This window comes from Rana temporaria, chromosome 6 (genome assembly GCF_905171775.1).
Source record: "Rana temporaria chromosome 6, aRanTem1.1, whole genome shotgun sequence".
Lineage (NCBI taxonomy): Eukaryota > Metazoa > Chordata > Amphibia > Anura > Ranidae > Rana > Rana temporaria.
Genome location: NC_053494.1, coordinates 114,526,082 through 114,550,388, shown reverse-complemented (window position 1 = coordinate 114,550,388; position 24,307 = coordinate 114,526,082). Strand labels below are relative to the sequence as shown.

General features: G+C 41.5%; 1 protein-coding gene across 3 annotated transcripts in view; it reads left to right on the top strand.

Annotated features, from left to right (window-relative positions):
- The window catches only part of FAM126B (family with sequence similarity 126 member B), a 155,080-nt gene that overhangs the window by 47,212 nt on the left and 83,561 nt on the right, over positions 1-24,307 (top strand). For all 3 annotated transcript variants that reach the window (XM_040357206.1, XM_040357205.1, XM_040357204.1), the window contains one exon: positions 24,020-24,119. The gene's annotated coding sequence lies outside the window, so the exon portion shown is untranslated. The remainder of the gene's footprint in view (positions 1-24,019; positions 24,120-24,307) is intronic.

The following is a 24,307-nucleotide window of genomic DNA, read 5'->3' as shown; positions in this document are numbered from 1 at the left end:
AAGTTAGGGCACCAAAAACGACGACTAACTTTGCGACGGGAAACTAGACTAGCAGCGACGTAGCGAACGCGAAAAACCGTCGTGGATCACCGGAACTCCTAATTTGCATACCCGACGCTGGTTTACGACGGAAACTCCCCCCATCGGCGGCCGCGGTACTGCATCCTAAGATCCGACAGTGTAAAACAATTACACCTGTCGGATCTTAGGGATATCTATGCGTAACTGGTTCTATGAATCAGTCGCATAGATACTCTGAGAGATACGACGGAGTATCTCTTTTGTGAATCTGGGCCTTGCTCCCTAATCTACGCTGGGTTCCCTCATCGTAAGTGGCAGTGAGCCATGCTAATGAGGCGTCACCCCATGTAAATGATGGGCCCAGCGCCATCAAGAAACGAATAACAAACGCCGCATGCGCCGTCCCATGGACGCTTCCCAGTGCGAATGCTCAGAATCACGTCGAAACAACTGCCTAAGTTACGTCGAATCACTGCCTATGACTTGAACGTAACCTACGACTAGCCCTATTCACGTACTACGTAAACGACGTAAAAAACGACGACTGTGTTCCCTGGTGCAGCCATTTGCATTAATGCTGCTGACTTACACCTGCTTTATGAGGCTTAACTTTACGCTGGACATACGACTTGCGCCGGGCGCAAGTACGTTTGTGAATCGGCGTATCTCACTCGTTTGCATATTCGAATCGTAAATCAATGGGAGCGCCCCTTGCGGCCAGCGTAAATAAGGCGCCCACGATACGACGGCGTAGGAAACTTGCGTCGGTCGGATGAAGCCTATTTTCAGGCGTATCTTGCTTTCAGAGTCAGGCGCATAGATACAACGGTGCATATGTACACATACACACACGCGATTTTGCATTTCCGCCTACAGGGGGCGTGAGCACTAGGCCACTTCATAGCAGAAGTTGATTTGTGGGTGCAGGACACTGGATGTCCACCGGTAGCCACTTATTGTCTGTAAAATAGGGCATATCTACATTCTGACTGGGGAAAGGATGGATTTTGTGTCCCTGCAAAGCACAGCCACAGCCGTGTTTCCCGTGCGGCTCCGTCCATTCAAACAGCAAAATTATGCCTATTGTGGGGACAGGAAGGATGGAGATGAATTATGGGTTTTGATGGCCTACAAAAACATTTCTAAAGAATCTGCCCACATTCATGTAGATATAAATCCTAGGGGGTTGCTCACGTGTGTGTGTGTGTGTCTCTTTTGACAGTTGACTTGGTCAATCTCAAGATGATCTTGGAAAGACTGTCATGGTCACTCACTTGCACAATCGCTTGCTTCAATACTTGCTGGTCAAGTCACTTGCTGGCACTGACTCTTGCTCGCACCAACACTTTCCAATCTCAGAGGATGACGGTTGTAGGGAAATGTGTCGTTACGAACTGGCTAATGACCGCGGCTGGACGTTTTTCACATATGACTGCGGGTCAGCGGCATTTGGGACAGAGGTAGTGACAGGTTTGCCATATGAAGTATTCTCTATGGAGGAGTTATGTGATCACAATATATAAATTGAAATGGAACCGTATTTTATCGCACTGCACAAGGGTTGTAAAGGCAGAAAGTGTTTGTTTTTTTTTTTTTTTTTTTTTTTATCTTAATGCATTCTATGCCCTAAGATGATAATCCTGTGTGCAGCAGCCCCCTTAACACTTTACCAGAGGTCCCTGTCTGTCCAGCAATGTCCACAAATGTCTCGGCCACCCTAAATTCTCCTTCCTGATTGGCTGAGACCCAGCAGCGACACAATTGGCTCCTGCAGTCAATCAAAGTTGACAAGCCATTCAGGAGGAGAGAGGAAGGGGCAGGGGGCCTGAATGGCCTCAGGGAGCTGTTAGGCTCTGATTCCACTATTGCAACCCCAAAGTCGTGGGATTTACAGTGCGACTTTGCAGTGAGATTTTTGATGCAATGTCATGCGACCGGTTAAAACCATGTGAGAACAAGTCGCACCGAGGTCAGAACAAAGTAGTGCAAGAACCTTTTTTTGGAGTTGCTGTGACTTGAGTCGCACCAATTAGAACAGAGACCATTGAAACTTTGGACTTGTCATGCAACTTCACAGTACATAGACAGACGGTCCGTGTTCATCTGATTCCCCCATAGGGGAGAGCGGAGATCTGACAGGGCGGTCCCTGCACAGTGTGTGGGGACCGCCCTGTCATTTGTCGGCTCAGCGGGGATATACGGAGTGATCCCCGCTATGCAAGCAGATGAGACATGTGAGGATCCGTACATGTGAAAGGGGCCTTAACCGTAGATTATATGTATTTAAATTGTATTGCCTGGTTAACATGGGGTCCACCATTATTTCATAACTATATCATTCTTGCTGGGGATTTTTTTTTGTAAATCCTAATTCACACTGGTGCGGTTAAAAAAAAAAAGGGGGGGGGGGGTCCTGTGCGAGTTTACTGTGGAGCGGTGCAATTTTAAGGTCTATAGCCTGTGATAAATTGAACCTGAAAAGCACAAATCGCACTGCACTGGCACTCCAAATCGCATCAGTGTGAACTCGGGCTGATTTAGAAATTCAAACATCAGTTTCAGTGTGTGTGTGTGTGTGTGTGTGTTTGTGTTTGGTTTTTTTTTTTTTTTGCCGTTGGTACGGCACGTGTACATGTTTACCTTGTTAAACATATGCTGCAATTTCAGTGAGAATGAAAATAAACTTGAAACACTTTCTAGAAGCTGATGAGATCCCTGGAGATTACATGTGTTAATTAGACAATACACGTTTAGGCTGCAGCTTTACCTCAGCGGGGTTTAGTAAATCTTGAAATGTGGATTAGAGGCAACTTTGTTGTCACACATAATTATGAAACGCAAAGAGCTTTGAAAGGCAAATGTTATGAAAGCTGGAAGAATGAAGACTGCAAGTGTTGCCGATTTTCGTAAAAAGGCCCAAGTGATCTGTGCATAATGACTAGGAATATTGACCAGTGTCATTGTTGGCAAACGGACATGCTGCTTTTTTTATTATTTTTTTTTATTCCCAAATAATTTTTTTTTACTTGTAGTTTTTATGGCAGATGCGTGTATTAAAAAGATAAAAATATTTTATAGTATGCCTAGCCACAAATCAATAGCAACAATGTATACAATATAAATATGTGTACCGTAATATAAGTCCAATAGTGAAAAATGGTAAAATACATTTATTATGTGATGTTACATATTCCTTAGAAAGCACTAGTACACAAAAGATGTGCACATTCATTGTAATGATGTAACTGTGTACCTGGCGCCTTAGATGATATGATATGATTTGCCATATAGGATCAGTAATTTCTCTTTACTTACCATACATCTTGATTTTAAAGGCTATACCTGTTCTTTACTTGAGTTATCCCTTTTGAAAAAATGCTACACCATATAAGGCCCCTTTCACACAGGGCGGATCAGTAATGATCCGCTCCGTAAACCTCTGCTTGCTCAGCGGGGGTCGCTCCGTTGATGCCCACTGAGCTGGCGGATGACAGGGCGGTCCCCGCTCTCCCCTATGGGGGGATCGGATGAACACGGACCGTCTGTCTTCATCCGATCCGCAGACGGAAGGAAAAATAGGGTTCTCTTCTGTCTGCAGAATCGGATTATTGCGGTGGCGGGCAAGATTGGGTGTCAGTGGATGTTCATCCGCTGACATCCGCGATCTCATAGGGACCAATGTATGTCCCTTTTTTATCTGCAAACGGATGGATGAAAAAGCAGACCTACGGTCCGCAGGTGTGAAAGGGGCCTAACTGTTGACCTGCCAGAATTCCAGCCTGAGCTGATAACACGATGGAGGGCATTCAATAAATTTTAATTTAACACCAGAAAAGTGATATGCCACTTTTCTGGCGTTAATGATGATTGTTGATGTATTGCGCCAAATTCATGAATCGTTTGCAACGCTTTTGATTCTGACCGCGACTTGTGCACCAAACTCTACAATGCGCCACGTTTACATTGTAGCTCAATAAAGGTGCAGAATTTAAAATAACATAATTACAGTTTGTACCTTATGAAAGTGCCACTAATTAAAACCAACTCTCTTTTGATGTATCGAGAGAAACTGGCACAAAAGTGTTTCTCATGCATCCAACAAATGGCGTCGCATGTGCCAAATTCAAGTACAAGTTCTAAACCGCAACATGATTTTGGCTGATGCTACGCCACTTTTAGAACACGATGAGAGGGACATTTTCACTAAATCTGTCTCCTCCAGTCTTCAGTCTGTATGAATTTTAGGAAGCATCTTGCTAGACCAGTCCACAGGGCTCACTAACAGGCCAGGTTTTATGTATTACCTTGGGGAGATGCAGACTAGAATACTGCAATCACTGAGCAGCAAATTATATCACCTGTGATGTATTTCAGTTATCTTGCAAACCTGGCCTATTAGTGGGCCCTGAAGACAGGAGTTGGAGACCACTGCGCTAGACTACAAAACTCTTCCTCCACCTCTCTCTATTCCATTCCATGTACATACATTGATATCTTAGCTAGCAAAATAGTGCTGCTGACTTGCAGGGTGGATTTGATTTAAATCGCTAGTAAAAAAAAGGCTTGATTTAAATCAACTCGATTTAAGCCATCATTTTTAATAAGCAACTGTCATCTCTGTCCCACAGCGGCTTCTCCTCTGCCCGCTGTTGACTTACCGACAGTCCCATTCAATTTAAAGGGCTTGTAAATGTTTGTGTTTTTCATCTTAATGCATCCTATGCATTAAGGTGAAAAAACACCTCTCTGTCAAAGAGCCCCCCGTTTTACTTACCTGAGCCCGTTCACCTTCTCTGCACATCCCCTGGCTTCCTCTTTTCCACTGAGTCTTGGCGTTCATTGGATAGATTGATAGCAGAGCAGCCATTGGTTCCTGCTGCTGTTAATCAAATCCAATGACGCGGGGGCGGGACCGAGTCATACACTCTGCATCTATGGACAGGAGTGCGCCGCAAGCTAACCCCCTCAAGAGCTTCCCAGAGGGGTTTAGCTATTGCGGGGAGCAAAACTAACAGTGGAGGTAACTATGACATGTTTGTTATTTAAATATATATTTTTTAAATAAACCTTTAAAACCACTTTAATGGGACGGCCGGGGATGCAACAGTGGCACAATAAGGTGAGGGATATGAGTGGATGCCGGCTAACGGGCGCTGCCATGATAGATCTGAAATGACAGGTGCTCCTTAAAGCGGAGGTTCACCCTAAAAAACAAGTTTCTACCATGCCATCCAGCATACTAGCGTGAGCTACAGTATGCCTTTATTTTATTTTTTTGCGCCGTACTCACAGTTTAATCCCTTAAGTTTCAGACGTTCCTATGCAGAGGGGAACATGATTGACGGCCGGCTATGGCGCCGGCTATGGCGCGTCACGCTTCCCGAAAATAGCCGGAGTAGGACTCGGCTCTTCATGGCGCTATACGGCGCCTGCGCACCGACTAGGAGCTGACTGCGCAGGCGCCGTGAAGAGCCAAGTCCTATTTTGGCTATTTTCGGGAAGCGTGACGCGACATAGCCGGCCGTCAATCATGTTCCCCTCTGCATAGGAACACCTACTACTCGCGGGGAGTCTGAAACTTAACTAAGAGATTAAACTGTGAGTACGGCGCAAAAAAATAAAATAAAGGCATACTGTAGCTCGCGCTAGTATGCTGGATGGCATGGTAGAATTTTTTTTTTTTTTTTAGTGAACCCCTGCTTTAAATGTAAGGAGTAATGTTTGCTGGTAGTTAAAATCTTTAATATTTGCAAACAAATTGATGGTTTCCTATTTTTTGAATAATAAGCTGTCAGGCTAGTAAAACAGCGGTATCAGAACCGCTAGGTCAATCGCACATAGTTGGAGAACTACAGAATTATTTTATTTAATTAAAACAATAACCCTGCCAGTGCATGTTATCTCAGCTTGCAGAGCTTGGATTCATTGAATGAGTTTACCAAAAAAAAAATTATTGCAGAATATACAGCCTCATGCTACATAACTAAGCCCCATTTCATACTGAATAAACTAAATTTATTAATTTATCTTAACTAAAAAACTATCTGTAGATTGTTTTTTTTTGTTTTGTTTTTTTTCCTCCGAAAGCAAATTATTTAAAATAAATGTGAAAAAAATCGGATTTTAAATCAAAATCTGATTTCAAATAAAAAAATAATTTGTATTTTCTTTTTTAAAAATCATAGATTTTTATCCACCCTGTTGACTTGACTCCCAAGATCAAGTATACGCATAATATGTATGGAAAAGGGCTCCTGGGAGATGTAGCTCTGGGGCATGTCTCTCGATGGGAATCATGATCCTGCTAAATTTTTACAAGCCTGGGGATATAGGGCCCCCAGAGACAGCTTTAAGAATACTGCTGAATTGGCTGGAATTTGACACAACAAAAGTTCATTTAAAAATCGTCTTATCCAGATGGAAAAATGATTGGTAATGCCATTGTATTCAGGCAAAATAATATAAGTTCTGTTCTGTTAAACTAGAAAAAACTGTTTTGTAAGTGTGACAATCTCTGAACATAAGACTACTTCCAGCACTTGTCTTAAATCCTCCCCACACTCAAATGACATATCTATAACCTTTCAATTGATAAAATCTATGATAACAAATGAGCACAAATGGATCCAAAAACACTTGAGCTGTGACCAAACAGTTTCTACAGTAAAATCAAAAATAAAGTCTCGTCAAAAAAATGCATTTCCATGTATCTTTTTTGTGTTTATCTTTATGTTTGACCGCTGAAGTTGTGGGGCACATTTTGAATAATGCCTAGACAGACACTTAAAATATGAAATGCTGAACACGCCACAGTAATATGCTTGTCGAAACATGCTCTGAAATTCCACGATCTTGTAAAAAGAAAAACGCAGAATGACTCGGAAGTCCCTAAATACCTTCCAGAAGGGATAATGTTATTGGAAATAATCACAGTAACAGGCTGCTTGCCTTTTCTGAAATAGCAACCTAATTTTGTTCAGATCCAACTTGTCCAACTAGAAATCCTGCAATAGTGGTTGTAAGAGATTCCAGTTTATGTAAACTGTGTGGTAACTTTCAATCAACTGAGCTGACCTTTGTTTCTTTCATCAAATTTGCATGATCCTCTCACCTACTTCTTATCTGTAGTGAATGTTGTGGTTGCCCAGTTCTTACATATTTGAAATTCCTCTATTGGAATTGGTAAAACCAGATTTTGGACATTGTGTTTGTTTATGGATTACCAAGATATATGCTTTGTCTTTTTAATGGGCAGCTCTGTGCAACTTGTAAAGGTAATTTTCTAAAAAGAACATATGTCATACCTGCTCTGTGCAATGGTTTTGCACAGAGCAGCTCTTATCCTACTCTTCTGGGGTCCCCTCCTGACTCCTCCATTCTTAATAGTGCCCTCATAGCAAGCTATTGACACACACATGGCTTGGCCCTGCCAGATGCTCCCTCCTCACAGGATTTGATTGGCAGCAACAGGATCCAGTGGCCTCCATGTCCGGAGAGGAGAGTAGGCACAGTACTGGATCGAAATCTGGCTCAGTTAAGTATTTAGGGGGACTTTTTTTACCTTGATGCAGAGGATGCATTAAAGGGGCTGTAAACCCTCGTGTTTTTTCACCTTGATGCATTAAGGTGAAAAAACTTCTGCCCGTGAGCAGCCCCCCCCCCCCCATTTTACTTATAAAAAAAAGACAGCCCTAAGGCTGACGCCGCGCTAAAGGAAATATAAAATTAATAGTGTATCAAAAAAAATTCAAAAAATTGAATAAAATATAGTGAAAAAATTAATAAATGAAGCAGCTAGCACTCAGAATTAAAAGGCAGAAACCTTCATGGTGCAGTATGTTCAATTAAAAAAAACATTTAATGGATAATAGATGCTGTAACGGAATGGCCCGTGACACCCAGAGACTTTGGAAGGATGAGGGGTACTCCTGTGCCAGCGTCACTAATAACTCTTGGGTCACCCTGTGTCCCTTTTGGGCATAGGGTGACTGAGAAATATTAATTGCTAATACTGTTTTATGTCTGACATAAAAATGTGTATTCTGCAGGTGAATCACTTTTTGTCGGAGACGGAATGTCTGGTGAATAATTAGCTCAACGGGATGTCATTGTCTAAGAGTGTGTATTGAAGTGATGTGTGGGTGGAGAGTTCTTTGTTTCTTTGATTACTGTAACATGTTGTACTGTGTATAAGACTGAGAGTTACCATTAAAAGTGTTCGTTCATTTTGAAACCAGAGACCAGAGCTTGTGTTGTCTTGGTTATTCTGGGAAATGGGATGGATGGTTGGAGTGTCAGATAAGCTGTCGTGGTTAATGGAAGGGAAATCGTAAATGGTGGTGACCGTTACAGATGCACTTACAGAAATTAAGCTATAATTTGGCGTTATTGTCGTGGGAGTAGCGGCATGCCCAATTGTCTCTCCTTACTTCCTGTGCACTCGTAACACCGTCTCGATGGACGGAACGTGATGACATCACCGGCACCCTACGTACGTTTCGGCACTAACGGACTTCTACGGGGGTTTGGCTGAAGGTGAAAAACATTCTGTCTTTACAACCACTTTAAAGCTGAACTACAATAATTTTATTTGATGTATACTCACATCGAGCCAGATTTGCTCAATGTTGTATTTAAGCAGCCTGACCCTCTGCAGATATGTATACTTACATGGAGCCAATCTGGCCCAATAGAAGTATAATTATCTGCGAGGAGAAGCTACTTGCACAGAAAGTGGGTACCTGATATTGACAAGCACCTGCTCCCACCTCAAATACTGTAGCTTCTGACTTTTTTATTTTTTCTTTAAAACAGGGCAAAGAATCTCTTAAGAGCCGGTTCACACTGGGACGACCTGGGATCCGACTTCAAGTTGCCCAAAGTCGCGCAGTCGAGAAAATGAATGGAAGTGAATGGGAGCCATCTTAATGTACACTACTGAAGTCACTTTGACTTCAGAAAAGGTTCCTGTACTACTTCAATCCAACTTCTAGGCAACTTGTACCCATTGATTTTAATGGAAGTCGCCTCAGAAGTCAGATCACTGTCTTAACTGAAGCAACAATACAGGAAGATAACATACATTTCCCAGGCAAACCCCTCCCTCCCCCTCCCTCCCACAGAGCTGATTGTTGTTTGATTGGCCACTGGAAAGCCTCCTGTCCTGGAGGCGACTTGAAGTTGCCTTGTAAGTTGCCTGATGATTCATACTCAAGTCGTGTCCAAGTTGTCTCCCAAAGTCGTGCTAGAATTCGTGTTGCCCCTGTGTGAATGGGCTCTTGGGCTCTAAGCTGACCCCAGTCAGAATTTACTTAGGGCTCTCTCCCTGCACCCCCCATGTGACAACGCTAGGCCAATCGCCAAACACATTATACCCGAACACACGGTCGGAATTTTCGACCGTGTGTATGCCCCATCGGACTTTTTTTCATTGGAAATTCCGAGAAATGTTCTCTTTTACTCTGATGGAATTCCGATGTGATTTTGGCCGGTCAAAAGTTTGACCGTGTGTACGGGGCATTAGAGGTGAGTAGCAATTCCCCCATATTGCCACAGTCACTCTAGTAATGAACCTAAAGCAGACATGGTGCTTGTTCTTCCATGGAGAGCATTGGAAAAACAGGCACTGGTTGTATTTTTTCCTGGTGTATTTGGTTTATATGCACATCTAAAGTATAAACATGTGAGCTGTTCTGTCTACAAGAGGATTTCCATGATTCTAGCCCGATGCCTGCTGATTGGACAGTGAAGGAGCAGCAACAGACTTCCAAGTCATCGACTGCTCTCTGCTGATTCTGTTAGCATGTGTATTCTGCAGTCTCTTATTGCTCCTTGTCTTCCCATCTGAGTGCAGCAATACATTTAATTATTTTTGTAGGAATACGCAATTGAAATTGTGTTTTTTATCTCTTTATGTAGTTTTAGATTTAGACAACCATTTATTTTTATGGGGGGGAAAAAATAAAAATAGAAAAGTTCAAAAATAAGCAATATTTTAATTTTATTTTTTTATACGTTGAATTGGGAGTTCTCTAGAGATTTTTTCCTGAATTCTTTTAATTTCAACGTTAAGCTTTGGGAGAGCATAACAAGACCTTTTAAGACCAGATATGGTATAACATTCCCAGTTCACCTCTACATGGGAAAATAATGAAAGGAAATAGCTGTGTACTCCTGACTCCCGGAGGAAACCTTTTAAATACAAAGTAAAATAAATATTTTATATGTATATTTTTATACTCCAGAATCCTTTCCTGCAGAAAAATAGAGCAAATTCCATTGGCTAATTATAGTACATTTAAATATAATTTCTCCATTCCTGACGCAGAAGCGCCTTGGAAAGTCTCCTAATTCTTTTTTTCCGCTGTCATTGTGTTAAAATATTAACCCATTGATAATTGCAAGGCTAACTGGGTCATATTAAGCCGTTTGTCTGTGTGTGTTCAGGGCCAGTGTCACAGCAGTGTTCTGGTATCTTTCATTGGAAAATCATTGTGTGCTGAAACAATTGGAGCATTTTCCACGTTTTGAAGGGGGGGGGGGAGTTTTAATAGGATTTCTCTCTGTAATTCCCTCCTAATCCATTCCGGATCAACTCTTGTGCATCTGTGCTCTGGCTTGTTTGTCAACAGTAGAAAATGGTGAACCTTGAGCCAGGATAGGGCAGTTCATGTTGAAAGAGAGCAGATGTGTTACGTGGATATAGTTTGGACTGAGCTGTGTGTGGCATGTTTTGTTTGTTTTACGATTTTACTGGCATATATTATAACTTGCTGTCACTGTTTAGTGCCAAAATGGGTTTCTAGTTTCTAGCTGTGCTGATCATGTGAGTCAGCCGCTAGTTAAAGCGGGGTTCCGGGCACAATTTCTATTTATTTTTAAATTTTTTTGCAAGTTTAAAATTAATTACATTAAACATTCCATTAAACATATTGCCGTATATACTTTAATATAAGCCAACCCGAATATAAGCCGAGGCACCTACTTTTACCACAAAAAAATGGTAAAACGTATTGACTTGAGTATAAGCCTAGGGTGTCTATCTGCATGCCTCACTGTGTCCATGTGAATGCCTCGCTGTGCCCATGCCTCGCTAAACTGACGTTTAACATGGGAGTCTATAAAAGGGGTGCCTAGATTTGAAAAATCGGTGCTCCCCAGCCGTAGGTCCCCCAGACAACAAACTTTGCACACTTGTAGAGGAGAAATGGGAATACATGTGTGCCAAGTTTAGGGTCCAGGGGACCTACGACCAGCCGGTACTGGGTCCCCAAAGTCACCAGAGAAATTACTGTTTAACATGGGAGGCTATGGAAGGGGTGCCTGGCTTTGAAAAATTGGTGCTCCCAGGCCGTAGATCCACCGAACAACAAACTTTGCACACTTGTAGAAGACAAGTGGTGCTACATGTGTGCCAAGATTGGGGTCCAGCGGACCTACGGCCGGCCAGTACCGGGTCCCCAAAATCCGGGAGAGCAGGCGCAAAAAGGTGACTCGAGTATAAGCCGAGGGGGGAATTTTCAATAAAATGTGCTGAAATACTCGGCTTATACTCGAGTATATACGGTAATAGCTCCCCAATCAATCAGGAAATCATTGTAATCGCATGCCTTATATGCTCCAGCTCATGTTGTGTCCGTTTCCATCATATGTGTGGGCATCTGAAGCCCAGTTCCTGTCTCTTCCTTGTTTTTGTGGAGAGGTGCATGCTGAGCGATTTTTAGGCACAGTAATTCCCAGAGACTCCTGGGAAATGTGTAATTTCCCAGGAGGCAATGGGGTCTTAGGACAAGAAGTTGAACCACAGAGGACTAGGAACTAGGCAGATTACGAAATCTACCTAGTAACAGCCAGATGGAAGTGAGTAAAAAAAAAAATTGGGGATTTTTTTTTTTTTTCACATTAAAGGCAAGCTGTTCATAGAAAGCTCATTTTTAGGGTGGAACTCTCGCTTTAAAGAGGGTCTGCAGATCACGCTACCTTATTTATTTGGTAAAGCTCATCCCTATCGTGATATGGAACAAATTCAATAATCAAAATTATTAGGATCACATATGAGAACATTTTTATAATGCAGACACATTGGTGAACTGCTATACCTTGTATATTTTATAAAACAAATAAAAATGTATTTGGAAATAAAACATGACCAATATCCCCCATCAGCATACTAAGCACATGCTAACTATCGGTGAATCTACAGTGTAAGAAGTGAAAAACCACCACTAGAAGAATACAATGCTGCAATGTTCAAACCTCTTATGAATATCAACAACACACAGTTCTGTGCCCAAAAAATAAATATTGTGTCCATATATAAACACCCCATCAAACCTTCAGTGCAGTCATTGAATTGAAAGGTAGAGCGGCCCATACTGTATATGCAATCTTTCCTTTCGCCACAGGTGGGAGGGAAAGAAAATCGCTCGCTTCACCCATTGGCGAATACCTCCGGCAGCAAAGTTGTGTTTTTCTGGCAGGGACAGGATGCAAGGAGGCTTCCCAACCGGCAGATCACAAGGATTACTGCTAGTGTCTATAGCTGCTGGCAGTAATCGTATGTAAAAAAAATCTGACAGGCTGGTTGTATCCAAGTCAATCAATGGATCGACTTGAATACAATCAGTCTGCCCCATACTCGGATTGAGTTTTGGCCAGTCTGTGCTGAACCTGTCTGTGAAAAGTGTTTATCTTTTAATCCTTAAACGGCATCCAATAAATCTTTAATTAGGAACTATCTCCTGCATTGATCCCTTCACCACACATCAGGAACCGCACTGTTACAGATATCGCAAACGCAGCTTGCATCTCTGTATCCTCCATGGGAATTCCATTATGTGTCCGCCCACATTCTCCAGGGTATCGTGGACCCGCCTCCAGCATTTGGACAGTAAAGGAGAGGCGGCACATTGATGTGCTAATTTCTCGGTCTCTCTGCCTTCATCCCTATCAGCATACTGCTTGTTACTCTGGATTCACATTTGAGTGTGACCATATTTCTGTATTTTTTTTTTTTTTTGTTAGCCTATGAAAAGCTAGCTTTTACAAGGAGGAGATTGTTGCTAAGTGCTAGATGGCACAAAAATCGCATACAGGAGGTGTGTTGCTGGCTTCATCACCAGGTGGAAACAGAGGGGGGGGGGGGGGAAGCCCCAAAAAATTCAGCTACAAAATCTAATGATTTTTTAACCTGCAATATATTACATTTTTCGGTTTTGTGTTTTTTACCACTTTAAAGAGAATGTATGATGATTTTGTTGCATAAGCTGGCCATCGATCCGTTCGTTTTAGTTCAGTCACACGTTTTTCTGCGTGTGTTTTTTTTTTTCTTTTTACCTTGCAAGAAAATGTTTTTCCTTTAAAATCCTATGGGAAGCTTCACACCACTGCATTACGGGTGCGGTGCGTTTTGAAACGTCCTGCATGCTCCATCTTTGGTGCAGTTTTGAAAACCGTACCAAAACCCAGCTCCCCATTGAATCGAATGGAAATCGCGGTAGAAATGTATCTAAAACACAGAAAAATCACGATAAAAATACATATTTTGCTACAGAGCAGTGTGAAAGGGCCCATAATCTTTGATAAAAAGGAGCCAAGCAAAGTGGGTCAAGTAGCAATTACCACAGGTAATTGCTGGCAGTGATGACAGACACGGATAGCTGCAGCCACTGGCAATCTTTCATTGAAGTGTACAGGGCTTGGGTGCTGACAGGTGGCAAAATCGGCAGCAATTCCTACTACTGTAATTTGCACAGGGTTAGTCACGCATTCGATTGTAGCCTTATAATTAGGGCCGAAACAACTAATCGATTATGAATTTAATCGATTACAATTTTCATAATCGATTAATCGGCCAGTAACATAATGGGGTTAAAAAAAAAAAAAATTAGCTCTTTATAGTACAAAAAAAGCAAATCGCTACTGTAAATATTACTTTCACTGTCCCACAGTAAAAAAAAATGAACCCCTTACAGTAGCGATTATTTGCTCTTTTTGTACTAATTTTTGTTTTTTTAACCCCATTATGTTACTAAACATCTCAGGCCTGGGGTCACATCTCTGTTTTTTGGTGCTTTTTGCAGAAACACACTACAGTTCAGTTACATGTTTTCCTATGGGACACGTTCACATCCATGATTTTTTTTCAGCTGCTGCGTATTTGGAAAGGGCAAGGAGTTTTTAACGCAAAACTGTGCTATTTCTTTTTTGTTCAATATACTTCAATTGAGAAGCTGCAGAAAAGCATGTAATGTGTTTTTGCGGCAATTTGTGTTTTGTAATCTGCCCAACAACAAATTGACCCAAAAAAAATAAAAAATGCTATTATTTTTTTTTTTTTTAAGGCTATTATCCGATTAATCAAAACAATAATCGGCCAACTAATCGATTATGAAAATAATCGTTAGTTGCAGCCCTACTTATAATATTTCTTTATAATGATAATATAAAGCCAGTTACTTGCAGTGTGTGCAGTTAGATTTTCTGCAGACTCTGTCCCTAAGCCCTGGTTCACACTGGTGCGATTTGACATGCGATTTCAAAAAGTAGTTTCTGTACTACTTTTTGTGATTTCGGGCCAAGATTTACATTGACATCTGTGCAGAAACCTGCACAGATGTCTCTGTAATTGCGGCTGAAATCAGGACTGACCAGCGGGAGTGAAATTGTGCGAGTTCAGCTGAACTCGCACGGCTTCACTCCCGCAGCCCAGTGTGAACCTGGGCTAAAAAACACTTGGTCTGTGTGCAATCCCAGCCTTCCACAAAATGAGAAAAGCTTATTCTGCATCGGGAATGCAGTGGGGCTGGTTTACTAAAACTGGGGAGCACAAAATCTGGTGCAGCTAGCCAATCATCTTCTAACTTCAGCTTGTTCCATTAAGCTTTGGCAAAATAAAAAAAACTGAAAGCTGATTGGTTTCTATGCAGAGGTGGACCAGATTTTGCACTCCCCAGTTTTAGTCAATCATCCCCACTGTCTTTCTCATTCTCATCTGCTGAGGAAGAGTGGTCACACACAGGTTATTATTATTTTTATTTTTTTTATCACCACGTGTATCCAGGGGCAGACTGACCATTTGGGCACTGCCCAAGGGCCCCATGTCACTAGGGGGCTCCATCAGGGTTACCAGGCTCAGTAAAACCAGGGACAGTATATAAAAATCAATTTTTTTTATTCTGTCCCTGAAATGTCCCTTACCGAGATCCTTTTGGTCTAAAAATCCCAAGATTATAGCTGTCCCGCCTCTCCAGTACCTTCTCAGTGTGTGGATGTATACTGTGTGTGTGTGTGTGTGTGTGTGTGTGTGTGTGTGTGTGTGTGTATACAGTACTGTGTGGCCCCATAATCTTCTATTGCCGGGGGCCCCATAATCTTCTATTGCTGGGGGCCCCATAATCTTCTATTGCTGGGGGCCCCATAATCTTCTATTGCCGGGGGCCCCATAATCTTCCTATTGCCCGAGGGCCCCATGAGTTGTCAGTCCGCCCCTGCGTGTACCTGTTAAAGTCTTAAGCAGGTCGAATTTCGAACAAATTTTCTTTTCAAAATCAGAAAGTTCGTTTTTTTTTTCGTTTTTTTTTTTTTTGTGATCCGATGATGCCACCATTGATTTTCGAAATTCGGCCGACCAAACCTTCATGTTGCCAGGAATATTTGTTTCTCTCCGGGAATATTTGTTTCTCTCCGGGAATATTTGTTTCTCTCCGGGAATATTCTTTTCTTGCACATTTTTTTTTTCTATTACATTTCTCGCACAATTTTCCCATCATTAATCAGAAAAACTTTTGTATTTCAAAAAAATTTCAACATGTCGGATTTCTCAAATTTGTTTGCCGCACGAAAATCGGCTGTTGCTGCAGCCCACTAACGGTGCGAAATTCGTACGAAAATTCTTTAAAACTATTTTCGAAAGAAAATTCATTTGAAATTCGAACCATGTATGGCCGCCTTAACTCCACCTTATATATTTTTTCTCAGTTTTGGGACAGGCCGGACAAGAGAGAGAACGCTAAATGTTGAATGAATGCATCTGCACTGCTTTCCTCTACTTTATTTGGAGTCAATTTTGTAGATCTCTATTCTATCAGTTAATTTGGTAATGTTCATATTTCTTGCCCTTGTGCTGTTTTTCCCTTTTTTCATTTAGAAGAGATTGGTCTATTCCCTGTACTGTCTTAGGAATGAAATGCACAGTACTGTACATGTTGTACCCGCAGTTCTATTGTGAGTGCTTTGGAGCTTGGCAGAGGAATGCACTGCATTTTTATGAATTGAAATAGAAATCTAGGTATTGGTTTCTGCATACTGTATGAAGGTGTCAGATTTTTGCATGTACTGTTATAGTAAAGCATGTCTTATAAATCATCTTTCAAGGCTCCTCTTGTGTGTCATATGTCCTCGATCCATGTTTTCTTGCTATCATAAGTTAGAGAATTTTTTTTTTGTTATGGAAACCAGTAACTCCTAGTCCCAGTCTTTTGGGTTGCATTGGACGAAAACCTTGAATCCCTGTTTAAGGCTTCTTTTAGTGGGAGCTGCGATGCAGCCTGCTATAGCCTCAATGGTGGTTTGTGGGACTATTGTGGTCTGGTTCAAGCATATAGCTTATGACCTGGGTTCTCTTCTCTTGGATCCTTCAGTACTTCAGAGCTTGGGACTTCTTCCAATGGCCTTATGGTATTGCATGGATGGTCTTGGGGATAAGCTTGGAGAAAATGTCCAGACTTGGCCTTTTTTCTGTTCACATGTGCCAGATTCTTTGGATTAATTACTGGTCTGCTGAACCAGCCTGTAAAAGTGCTTCTAGCTTTTATGCCCTTTGCTGGTCGATGTCTCTTTTGGTGAACATCTGGACTCTTTTATTAGGAAGTCACTGGTTGGAGTTTGCCATTTCCAAACAAAATGAAAGATAAGGCTCCTGCGAACAAATCCTCTTCTGGATTTAGGAAGACGACTTTTTATTTCTTGACCTTCTCAAGTTTCTTCCTCCAAGTCTAGGCCCAGCTTCACCTTTTCCTGCAAGCCCTGGACTCATAAACCGGCTAAGCCCCCCTCTCAGTGACAAGGCACCCCCACATCTTGGGGGATGTCTTGTGTGCTTTCTTCAATAGGATAGTTTCCCTGTGGGAGGGGTTGTATGGAGGTCCTTACAGTTCTATTTGCCAGTGTCTAATCATCTGAAGATGGCAACATACAGTGGCAAGAAAGTCTGTGCACCAATTGGAATTACCTGGTTTTAATAACGCAAAAACAATTCTAATTTCTTGTATCTTTATTGAACATGTCCATTAAACATTCACAGTGCTGGAGTAAAAAGTAAGTGAACCTATTTACTTACACAAAAGCTGATTGGAGTAATTTGCACACCTGGGGTCCAATCAATGAAATAAATTTGGAGGTCTGTTTTAGAGCTACTTTGATAAAAAAAAAAAAACTACAAACATTTTAAGACTGCGGTTCATAAGAAGCATCACCTGAAGTGAACTATACAAAAAGGAAAGCCATTGTCACCACCTATAACTGGCCCTTGCAGCAAGGAGCATTGAAGGGCAACGTTAGAAAAAAGCCAATGGAAAATTCCAAGCTCACTTGCCGACAAACAAATTTATGTGAACCATACCTCAGAAAAAAAAGCTCTCTGAAGATCTACAATCAGAAGTAGTTGATCCTCCATAAGGCTGGAGGGGGATACAAAGCAAGCTCTCCCTTTTTTTTTTTTTTTTTGGGCATCCATCAGTCGTCAGATAAATTGTCTATAAATGGAGACAGTTTAGAACTGTGGCTCTGCTTCGTAAAAGTGGGGGCCTAGCCAAGATGACTCCCAAGGCATAACAGTCCTCAGTGAGCTAAATAAGAGTCCATGAGTACCCGCTAAAAACTTGATTATATCACTGTATCAGCCCTGTTCATGGAGTTTGCCATACATCTTTGTCTTTGAACAGGCAAGGTTTTGATGGCTGAACACCACAAAGAAAGCCACTGCTCTCCAAAAAAAAAAAAAAAAAAAACTGCTGTGTGCCTAAAGTTTGCCAAAGAGCACCTTGGCAAATTGCAATGCTACTGGGAAAATGTTTTGTGGACTGATGAAACAAAAGTTGAAGAATACTCTGCACTATGTATGGTGCCAAAAGGGCACAATTTTACCAACACCATCATCAAGGGGAAAATGAATTGCCAAGTTTGCCAAAATATCCAATGGGACAATATCGGGGTGGCTGTCCACCAGCTGAAGCTTAGTAGAAGTTGAGTGATGCAGCAGGACAATGACCCTATGCATTTAAGTAAATCCACCACAGACTGGCTTCAAAAGAAGAAAATGCGCCTTTTGGAGTGGCCTAGTCAGAGCCCAGACCTTAACCCCATAGAGATGTGGTGGAATGAACTCGAGAGCCATGCACACCAGAAATCCTACAAATTTGTCTGAGACTAAGCGGTTTTGTAAAGATAAATGGTCAAAAATGTCTCCTGAAAGTTGTGCAGGTCTGATCTGGAGATCCCGAAAGCGCTTGCATGAAGTCATTGCTACCAATGGAGGTTCAACCAGCTATTAATGTTTAAAGGTTCACTTGCTTTTCCCTCCAGAACTGTGAATGGGTGTGTTCAATAAAAACACAAGAAATTATAATTGTGTGTTATCAGTTTAAGCACACTGAGCACCAATCGGCTTCCAGTTTTATTTGCCAAAGCTTAATTGAACAAGCTTAAAGGGGTTGTAAAGGTTTGTTTTTTATTTTCTAAATAGGTTCCTTTTAAACTAGTGCATTGTTGGTTCACTTACCTTTTTCCTTCGATTTGCATTCTAAATCAGTGGTCCCCAACCTTTTTGGCACCGGGGACTTCTTCGTATGGACTGAAGTGGTAACATATGCATCAGGCCTGATTAAGATAATCCACTTCTATGGGTGGAAATGAGCTTTAAAACTTTACTTTTATAACTGTGAATTGCAACTCTAACTTTTTTTGAATTGTGAAACACAACAGCACGCTACCACTGGCTTGTCACAACCAAAATCACATTTCGAGTTGTAATTTACAGGTTGTATTTTGACACAATATTTTCTATATTGCAAAAGCTCATTCATATACCATCTGTTGCAAGAAAAATCCCCCTTAAAATATATATATATATATATATATATATATATATATATATATATATATATAATATTTTGTACATAAAATATTGGTCATTATGTTTACTCTTTTATATAGGATATCAGACATGGGTACTCCAGTTGTATTCACTTATATGTTCTTAGAACAAAATTCTGGTAACAAAGGAACTCATTTTGTTGAGGATTAAGGTCTTTCAAGTGAAGAAAAGCACTGACATTATTAAAACTGAACTTAAACATCATATCCTTTTGCAGCCACCTTAGCCTCGGTTTGACCTAAAATTGCCACGGTACTGCACAGGTGATCTGTGACGTTCTAGTTCACAGCATGGCTTGAGCTAGGTTTTAGTTCGGCTTTAAGATTCAGTTTACTATACTTTGCCATTTTATTTACCATATTTTTGGTGCTTTCTGTGGCATGGAGCTTCATGGCCTTGCATTATGGGTAATTCTTTTACCAGTGACACTTAAGCCCGGTACACATGATCAGAAAATCATAAGAAAAATGCAGATTTCGGAGCGAGTACGATAATCTGATCGTTGGTATAAAGCTTTCAAGAGCCGATCAGGACAGTTCATCTGATATTATTTGATCGGACATGCATGATTTTTTTTTTTTTTTGGTACGATGCCAGATCGTACGATTTTCATTTAATCAGCACAGCTCTTGTTTGAAAATGCAATACAAATGCATTACAATACATTACATCACGTCTGGATTTTTATTCTGTCGTACAAGAATTTTTGTGACTTCAGTAAACGCATCAGATTCGATCTGAGGTTACTGTGCAAAAAAAAGGACGATCATTGGTCCGATAAACTCATTGTACCGGCCATTAATAATGGAACCACTGAAATTAAAATTGCATTATCACAGTGGAGTTGCTTTATTGCTGCCTGAGGTGATACTAAAGTCAATCATTAGCGTGGAAGCAGTGAATTCGAAACATATCTCCTTGTTTGTAAAGTGACTCAGTAGGTTAGTGTAAAGAAAAATATGTTGCTGGCAGAGGTGGCAGAGACTTGGGGTATAAACATTTTTTAAATAATAATGTTTAAACGTGTCTCCGTTCCCTTAGTTCACCATTTTGACTAGGGGTGCAACGGATCGTCATTGATCCGAACCGAAAAAGATTGATCCGAACCGCACACACGTGATCCGAGGATTGTTTTCTAAAAAAAAAAATTAATAAATAATAATTTGCGCATGTTCAGTCCACACACAGCGTGGTAATGGCGAACGGAGGAGCTTGAATGCCCCGCGTCATTTAAATCCCCTGTATGGGAGCATTTTGGCTTCCCTGTCAAATATAATGATGAAGGAAAGAGGTTAGTGGATAAAACCGTGACGGTGTGTAGGCACTGTGGCACAAGAATGCCATATGACAGTGGGAACACATCAAGTATTGTCACTAGGGGTGCAACTGATCCGTACGGATCAGCACCTTCGGGTCGGGACACACGGCGATCCACGGGCCTCCCGGTCCATAGGAAAGGCCGCGGCTTCGGCCTAGCTATCGAAGCGGCGGCCATCGAGGTCCACCCGGCGCGGGGGATGCAGGCTGCTCCTCGGAAGTTTGTGGACACTTGAGCTCAATATGTCATTGACTCCTAACAGCCCAGCGATGAGCTCCATGCTGCACCTTGAGGAATCCACACGGGGAGCCGCTGCCGCCGCCGCACCGGGCGTCCTGCTGCTTGCCAGAGAAGAGAGAGGAGGCGATCAGGGGCTCTGTATGGACTGAGCACGTAGGGGGGATTTTCACTAGACACTCAGCCCGCCGATCAATGACACTAAAGGGATCTGATGATTGGGATAGTTCAGGTCACAGTAGGGAACTGGTGACACCACTTTCGTACATGGGGCTGCGACTTCCACTTGGCTGCACATATAAGTATTGCGAGATGCAGTTATTTCAACACAAAACAGAGCTTATACGCTTAAATACAGTATTTGTAAATCTGACGGACTGTTTAAATGTGAAAATCAGAGGTGTTCTGTCATATTAGCAATAAACAGTCCGTCGGATTTCCAAACACTGTATTTAAGCACATAAGCTCAGTTTTGTGTTGAGAAGAACTGTGAAATCTAAAACTCTGGTGGGTGTAACAAGATTTGTCTTTTTTTTTTTTTTTTTTTGCTGATCCGAAAATGATCCGATCCGTGACTCCTGATCCGAGGATCGATCCGATCCGTGAGTTTTTTGATCCGTTGCACCCCTAATTTTGACCATAGAGTGAATAGCATTATCTTCACTATATCCAGCTAGTGAGTTGCTTTATCGCCACTCACAGCTTTAGTAGTCAACGGCTTTATTTCCACTGTTTTCAGATGCCAAACAATATTATAAAGTATTTCCTACAGAGAAACATCCTGAGGGCTACAATCCTCCTAGACCTGTGTGTAAACAGGGCTTCCCCGTGCTTCACTATGGCAGCGCATCGATCGAGTGATCCCTTTTATAGGGGAGACTCGATCGATGATGTCAGTCCTACAGCCACACCCCCCTACAGTAGTAAACACACACTAAGTGAACACTAAATGTTACAGCGCCCCCTGTGTTTAACTCCCAAACTGCAACTGTCATTTTCACAATAAAGAATGCAATTTAAATGCATTTTTTGCTGTGAAAATGACAATGGTCCCAAAAATGTGTCAAAATTGTCCGAAGTGTCCGCCATAATGTCGCAGTCACGAAAAAAAATCGCTGATCGCCGTCATTAGTAGTAAAAAAAATAAAAATGCAATAAAACTATCCCCTATTTTGTAAACGCTATAAATTTTGCGCAAACCAACCGATAAATGATTATTGCGTTTTTGTTTTTTTTTACCAAAAATGGGTAGAAGAATACGTATCTGTCTAAACTGAGGGAAAAAAATGTTTTATTTATGTTTTTGGGGGATATTTATGATAGCAAAAAGTAAAAAATATTGAATTTTTTTCAAAATTGTCGCTCTATTTTTGTTTATAGCGCAAAAAATAAAAACCGCAGAGGTGATCAAATACTACCAAAAGAAAGCTCTATTTGTGGGGAAAAAAGGACGCCAATTTTGTTTGGGAGCCACGTCGCACGACCGCGCAATTGTCTGTTAAAGCGACGCAGTCCCGAACTGTAAAAACCCCTTGGGTCTTTAGGCAGCATATTGGTCCGAGGCTTAAGTGGTTAAGGGAGCCATGTCATCTGCTGGGGTTGGTCCATTGTGTTTTATCAAGTGCAAAGTCAGCACAGCCCTCTACCAGGAAATGTATAGAGCACCTCATGCTTCCTTCTGCCGACCAGCTTTTTTGGAGATGCTGATTTAGTTTTCCAGCAGGAATTGGCACCTGCCCACACTGCCAAAAGTGCCAATACCTGGTTTAATGATCATGGTATCACTGTGCTTGATTGGCCAGCAAATTTGCCTAGCCTAAACCCCATAGAGAATCTATGGGGTATTGTGAGCAGGAAGATGAGACACCAGACCCAACAACGCAGATTAACCGAAAGCCACTATCGAAGCAACCTGGGCTTCCATAACACCTAGCATTGCCACAGGCTGATCGCCTCCATGCCATGCCACATTGAGGCAGTAATTCATGCAAAAGGAGCCCAGACCAAGTATTGAGTGCATACTATACCGTTCATGGACATACAGTACTTCAGTAAGCTGACATTAAAAATCCTTTTTGTTTTCATTGGTGTTAAAGAGGAAGTAAACTCTCTCTCGCGCTCTCTCTCTCTCTCTCTCTCTCTCTCTCTCTCAACACCCTGCAAGACAAAGGCATAATGAGCTAGTATGCAGAGCATACTAGCCTATTATGAGATCGAAGCCCCCGCCAGCGGTGCTCGTTACCCTCCGTCTGCACCATCTCTCCAGGAGTGACTGCCACAGATCGCGGCTCCGGCACTGTGACTGGCCGGCGCTGCGATGACATCACTCCTGCACGCGTGGGTGCCGCCACTAACGACATGATCGCCGTTAGAAGCGGCATGCTCAGTGCGCCTGCGCGTCGTTATCTATGGCGCATGCGCCGTAGACATCATTGCCTTTCTTTTGCAAATATCTCCTAAACCATGTAGGTTTAGGAGATATTTGTTGCACCTACAGGTAAGCCTTAATCTAGGCTTACCTGTAGGTTAAAGTGGTCTGTAAGGGTTTACAACCACTTTAAAGTCTGTAATATTCAAATTTTCTGAGATATTGAATTTGGAAGAGAAATGTTTGAAATATATATCACACTGTGTGAAACGCATCTATATATAAAAACACGAGTTTCACTTTTTGAAATAAATTGACTCTTTAATGCTTTTCTAATTTTATGAGATGCACCTGTATATTATTCCTTTATCATCAAATGCAGCACTTTTTCAGCACTATCACTGATGCTATCATCTGTGCCAAGTAGTTAAATTAAGTCTAAAAGTACTTTAACAATAAACCCAATTTAGCAGTTTCTTCTGTAATCTGTCACAATTTTTTACGGTTTTAACTATAAAAGAATTCTTGATTTTTAAATTTAGTGAGGTTATTTTTTTGCAGTCAAGCCTTCAGGATCCAGTCGCATGCCTCGACTACATTACAGGGCCTTAAAGTGGTTGTAAAGCGATTTTTTTTTTTTTTTTTTTTTTTTTTTACCATAATGCATTTTTGGCATTAAGGTAAAAAATAAACATTTTGCCACTTGCCTCACTTTTATCCTGGTGACAACTATAACATTTTGGATTTACCTTCACAAGACAATGGCCACCAGGACAAAAAGAGGGTGTTCTCCCCAGAATGGACACATACAGCCATAAAAACCTAAAGGCGTTTCTAACATTTCAAAAAACTATCCAAAATTGGTAAAAACATTGTGGGTGTAAAGTGACCGATGTAATGATTTCTTAATCTGTTTTTACAGAGATCCAAGGATCCCATAGAAAGACAGCAAATGCATTCCAGGCATGAAGCCCACCACCTGCCACTGCTCTCTCTAAAAAACTGATTTCCTTGCAATTCAGGTAAGACTGAACCATACATACTGAATGTCTTGGCGTAGGTTTTCTGTATTTTTGTAATGCAATAATTATGCACAATGTAAATAAATTAAAACATGAAATAAGGGCACTGCGGTCATCTCCTACACGTGGATACAATCTACAAAATACATGTTGGGAATGGGAAGCCCATCATTGATAATGATGATGCC